Here is a 5,868-nt window from a genome sequence, read left to right as displayed (position 1 = left end):
TAATAGCACATGACCCACCAAACAATGGAAGCTTGAAGGGATTTTGTGAAGCTTCTAGGGTCTTGTCAAAACATGTCTCTTCCCTGTTTCAACATGCACACTGGAAATCCAGAACGTTACTCCCTTCTCCCTCTGTCAAATAACTCAGAGAAGTCTTGTTCTTGCCTGACTAATTGTGCAACCAATCAATGCACTCAGAATTATTTTCCTTCATGCATCAGTGTTCCTTCCTGTCGAAAAAGAAGTGAAGTTGATTCTGTTCGTTTAGTTTTTTTTCAATGAAGAGTTCAGACTGAATACTGGCAGTTTGAGTAAGGAAGTCTAAGTATTTTGAACAAGTTTAATTTTGCATATTTTGGCATTCTACACTTTGAATTCTTGAGTTACTAAGCATGGTTTTAACAAGATCTTTCCTGGTAAAGCAATTGAACTTAATTAATGAAGCAGCTGAAACTAATTCCTTTGTAAAGGGTCATTAAGACTTTTGTGGTAGGAACAGAAGTATCTTACAATTGAGTGCTGTGTTTGGGCGATTAAGGGGGTTAGGGGAAATAAGAGAAGTGCTCTGTGACTTTTGGCTTTTTAAAAAAATCTCATAGAATTCCTACAGTGTTGAAACAGGCCCTTCAATCCAACATGTCCACTCCAGCCTTCTGAAAAGCACCCCTCCCCTATATTGACTTCTGACGAATGCCTCTAACCTGAACACTATGGGCATGCATATCCTTGGATTGTGGGAGGAAACCGAAGCAACTGGAGGAAACCCATGCAGATGTGGGGAGAATGTGCAAACTCCATGCAGGCAGTTGCCCAAGGCTGGAATTGAACCCAGGTCCCTGGTGCTGTCAGGCAGCAGTGCTAACCACTGAGCCTCTACAAATTGATTCTAACTTTCGTCAACGAGAAGAATCCAGTTTTTGTTCTGGTGAATATCTGGTAAGTGGCTAATGCTTACTCTATTATTAAGATTCAAAATAGTACTTCAACTGACCATAAGATTAAGGAATATGTAAAAAAAAAATGAGTAAACATATTGTTTAATTTGGTCATTAATTGGAACACAGTAAGTAAAGCATGATAGGTAATATGTCATAGCTGCAGGGGTAGGAGTTTCTGGGTACAAGTGAGGCTGGAGAATTCTCAGATTTGCAATTGTCCATGAGAATTTGACATTGCTTAAATAAGACTCGGGGCGGGGGGGGGTGCTGTAAGATGGATGAGCTAACTTGACATGGTATAGAAAGCCATTCAGTTAGGTAAGCAAAAAGAAATATAATGGTTTTGGGAGACAGTACAGTCAGAAAAATTGACACAGTTTGCTGCAGTAAAGATTGAAAGTCTAATCAGTTGTATTGTCTGCCTGGTGTCAAGGTATCAGACATCGGCTCAAAGCTGGAGGGAAAGTTGCATTGGGAGGGGAGGACTTAGCTGCCATGGTCGATGCAGGCACTAATGATATGAGCAGGATGCGAAAAGGGTGTTAGAAAGTATGGAAGCAGTTCTTCAAATATGCAAATTGGTGTCGGTGGAAAACCAGATCAGGTAGAAGAATCCTTCTGCAGAATGTGGCAGGTGAGAGACACTCCACATGTCTCTGCCAACTACATCTGTGGGAAGTGTACCCAACTCCAGCTCTTCAAAAACCAAGTTAAGGAGCTGGATGAACTACAGATCATTCGGGAGGCTGAGGGGGAAATTGAGAGGATGTACAGGGAGGTGGTCACTCCCCAGATACAGGATAAGGATGGCTGGGTTACAGTCAGGGGGAGGAAAGGGAACTGACAGTCAAAGCAGGGATCCCGTGTGGCCGTTCCCCTCAGCAATAAGTATACCATTTTGGATACTGCTGATGGGGACAGCCTACCAGAGAAAGCCATAGTTGACAGGTCTCTGGCACTGTCCCTCAGAAGGGGGGAGGGGAAATAGAAAAGCACTAGTGGTAAGGGACTCAATAGTTAGACGAATTTACAGGAGGCTTTGTGGTTAGGAACGGGACTTCCGGATGGTATGTTGCCTCCCTGGTGCCAGGGTCTGGGATGTCGCCGGTCGGGTTTACAAGATTCTGAAGGGGAAGGGTGAGCAGCCAGAAATCGTGGTACATATTGGCACCAATAATATAGCCAGGAAAGGGATTGAAGATCTGAAAAGTGACTACAGAGTTAGGTTGGAAGCTGAAGAGCAGGACGAATAGAGTAGTGATCTCAGGTTTGCTACCGGTGCCATGAGATAGTGAGATGAGGAACAGTCAACGAATGCAGCTTAACACGTGGCTGCGAGGCTGGTGCAGGAGGGAGGGCTTCAGATACCTGGACCATTGGGATGCCTTCTGAGGAAGGTGGGACATGTACATGAAGGACAGGTTGTACATGAAGGACAAGTTGCACCTGAACTGGAGGGGTACAAATGTCCGGGGTGGGAAATTTGCTCCTGTGATATGGGAGGGTTTAAACTAGTTTGGCAGCGGGATGGGAATCAGAGCCACATGTCTGAGAGGGAGTTAGTTGCAGACGGGACAGTGACAGAATATATTGAATTTATCAGGAAGGTTTCTCACGCGATGAAACATAGGGATCAGTTAAAGTGTGTCTGCTTTAATGCAAGGAGTGTCTGGAATAAGAGTGACTAACTTAAAGCATGGATCAGTACTTGGGGCTATGATGTTGTGGCCATAACAGAGACATGGGTTTCACAGAGGCAGGAATTGTTGCTTGATGTTCCAGGGTTTAGAATGTTTAAAAAGAACAGGGAGGGTGGAAAAAGAGGAGGGGGTGTAGCGTTGCTAATCAGAGAGTGCATCACAGCTACAGAAATGAAGATTGTTGAGGAGCGTTTGTCTACTGAGTCAGTATGGGTGGAAGTTAGGAACAGCCACCGCACTGGGGGTTTTCTACAGACCACCTAATAGCAGTAGAGAGATTGTTGATCTCATAGGCAGGCAGATTCTGGAAAAATGCAAAAGTAGCAGGGTTGTTGTTATGGGTGATTTCAACTTACCCAATATCGACTGGAACCTCCTAAGTGCAGATGGTTTGGATGGTGCCATTTTTGTCAGGTGTGTTCAGGAGGGTTTCCTTACTCAGTATGTAGAAAAACCGACGAGGGGAGAGGCCATTTTGGATTTGGTGCTCTGCAATGAGCCAGGACAGGTGTCAGATCTCTGGGTGGGAGAGCACTTTGGTGAAAGTGATCACAACTGCCTCACCGTTAGCATAGCCTTGGAGAGTGAAAGGAGCAGTTACCAAGGGAAGATATTTAATTGGGGAAAAGAAAATTTATGACGTTATCAAACAGGAGTTGGAAAGTACAGATTGGGACAATTGTTCCACAGAAAGGGCACAGCAGACATGTGGAGACTATTTAAGGAGCAGTTGTTGCGAGTGATGCACAAATTTCTTCCTCTGAGCCAGATAAGGGGTAAGATTAAGGAGCCTTGGATGACAGAGAACAGAGGGACTTTCGTCAAAATGAAGGCAGTTTACGTAAGGTGGAGGAAGCAAGGATCTAGCACAGCTTTAAAGAATTACAGGCTTAATAGAAAGGAGCTCAGAAATGGACTGAGGAGGGGGCACATAAAAGGCTTGGCAAGACGTATTTGGGAGAACCCAAAGGCACTTTACTCATACATGAGCAATAAGAATGCTCAGGGAGAAGGTATGGCTGAAAATGTGTTGCTGGAAAAGCGCAGCAGGTCAGGCAGCATCCAAGGAACAGGAGAATCGATGTTTCGGGCATGAGTCCTTCTTCAGGGAGGGCTCATGCCTGAAAGGTAGGGCTGATCAGGCATAGCGGAGGGAACTTGTGCGTGGAGTCTGAGCAGATAGGGGAAGCCCAAAATGAGTCTTTTGCTTTGGTTTTTCACCAAGGAAAGGAACTTCTTGTAAATGAAAACTTAGAGGAGCTGGGATACAGTCTTGACCAGATCAAGATTGATGAAGTTGATGTGCTAGAAAGTTTGGAAACATTAAGATTGATAAGTCCCCAGGGTCAGACCAGATTCATCCTTGGCTGCTCCGGGAAGCGAGAAACAAGGTTGCTAAGCCACTGGCAAGGATATTTGTCTCCTCACTCTCCACTGGAGTCGTACCGGAGGATTGGAAGGAGGCGAATGTTCCACTTTTCAAGAAGGATAATAGGGAAATCCCTGGCAATTACAGACCAGCCAGTCTTAAGTCTGTGGTCAGCAAAGTTGTGGAAAAAATTCTGAGGGATAGGATTTATGACTATTTGGAAAAGTATAGTGTGATTAAAGGCAGTCAGCCAGGCTTTGAGAGGGGCAGGTCATGCCTCACAAATCTTATTGAGTTCTTTGAAGAGGTGACAAGACAGGTCGATGACAATAGAGCAGTAGATGTGGTGTATATGGATTTCAGCAAGGCATTTGATAGGGTTCCACATGGTAGGCTCATTCATAATGTCAGGAGGTATGGGGTACAGGGAGATTTGGCTATCTGGATTCAGAATTGGCTGGCTGACAGAAGGCAGAGAGTGGTTGTAGATGGAAAGTATTCTGCCTGGAGGTCAGTGTTGAGTGGGATCCCGCAGGGGTCTGTTCTTGGACCTCTGCTCTTTTTAGTTTTTGTAAATGACTTGGATGAGGAGTTTGAGGGGTGGGTTAGTAAATTTGCAGATGACGCTAAGGTTGGAGGTGTCTTTGATTAGTATAGAGGGCTACTGCAGGCTGCAGCGCAACATAGACAGAATGCAGAGCTGGGCTGAGAAATGGCAGATGGAGTTCAACCTGGATAAATGCAAAGTGATTCATTTTGGAAGGTCGAACTCGAATGCTGAATATAGGATTAAAGACAGGATTCTTGGCAGAATGGAGGAACTGAGGGATCTGGGTGTGCAAGTACATCCCTCAAAGTTGTCACCCAAGTGGATAGGGTTGGTAAGAAGGCATATGGTGTTTTGGCTTTCATAAACTCAATCCCCCTGTTAAAGAACCGTGAGGTTTTACTGCAGCTCTACAAGTCCCTGGTGAGACCACACTTGGAATATTGTGGGATGCTGCCTGGACTGGAGGGCTTGCCTTATGAAGAAAGGTTGAATAAGCTCGGACTTTTCTCTCTGGAGAGAAGGAAGAAAGGAGTCCTGATCAAGGTGCTCAAAATATTGAGAGGAATAGATAGAGTCAATAGCTAGAGACTTTTCCTCAGGGCAGGATTAACTGATATGAGAAGTCATAGTTTGAAGATATTAGGAGGAAGGTATAAAGGAGGTATCAGAGGTAGGTTCTTTACGCAGATAGTTGTGAATGCATGAAATGTGTTGCCAGCTATGGTGGTGGAAGTGAAGTCATTGGGGACATTTAAGCGACTGCTGGACATGCACATGGATAGCAGTGAGTTGAGGGGTGTGTAGGTTAAGTTTACTATATTTTACATTAGGGTTAAGTCTCGGCACAACGTCATGGGCCTAAGGGCCTGTTCTGTGCTGTGCTTTTCTGTTCTATGTTCTAATACATGGCTCAAACACTGATGTCAGAGATATGGAGATTGATACTGGTACTGGGGAAAGTTAGGATAATCTTTACTGGAATCATCATGGGGTTGGTGTTCTTATGAGGAATGGTTTGTATCCACTGAAGTTTAGAAAATTTGAAACATAAAAGATCCTGAAGGTGTTATGTTATGTCTCATAGTTAGTATGTATGCGATGTAATTTGAAGAGTCATGCTAATTATATTACCATTGTCTCATAATGTGTAACTAAAGGGTTTAACAGTCTCCATTTTGATCTTAATTGGGGCTACTTGAAGCATGACACATTGATTGAAGTGCTATACAAATAGCTTCATTTTAGTACAGGCTCTGAAGTATAATATCTCAGGCTGTAGTAAGCATATATTGAATTTTTCCATACTATGTT

General features: G+C 44.1%; 1 long non-coding RNA gene across 2 annotated transcripts in view; it reads left to right on the top strand.

The window, feature by feature from the left end:
• Window positions 1-235: 235 nt before the first annotated feature.
• The window catches only part of LOC122554238, a 91,325-nt gene continuing 85,692 nt past the window's right edge, over window positions 236-5,868 (top strand). The window contains exon 1 of one of the 2 annotated variants that reach the window (XR_006312948.1): window positions 236-311. This is a non-coding gene — a long non-coding RNA (uncharacterized LOC122554238). Of the gene's footprint in view, window positions 312-855; window positions 937-5,868 lie in introns of those variants that run through there. The other variant, XR_006312947.1, reaches the window with a different exon arrangement.

Source organism: Chiloscyllium plagiosum, chromosome 11 (assembly GCF_004010195.1).
Source record: "Chiloscyllium plagiosum isolate BGI_BamShark_2017 chromosome 11, ASM401019v2, whole genome shotgun sequence".
NCBI lineage: Eukaryota > Metazoa > Chordata > Chondrichthyes > Orectolobiformes > Hemiscylliidae > Chiloscyllium > Chiloscyllium plagiosum.
This window is presented reverse-complemented; position numbering and strand designations above follow the sequence as displayed.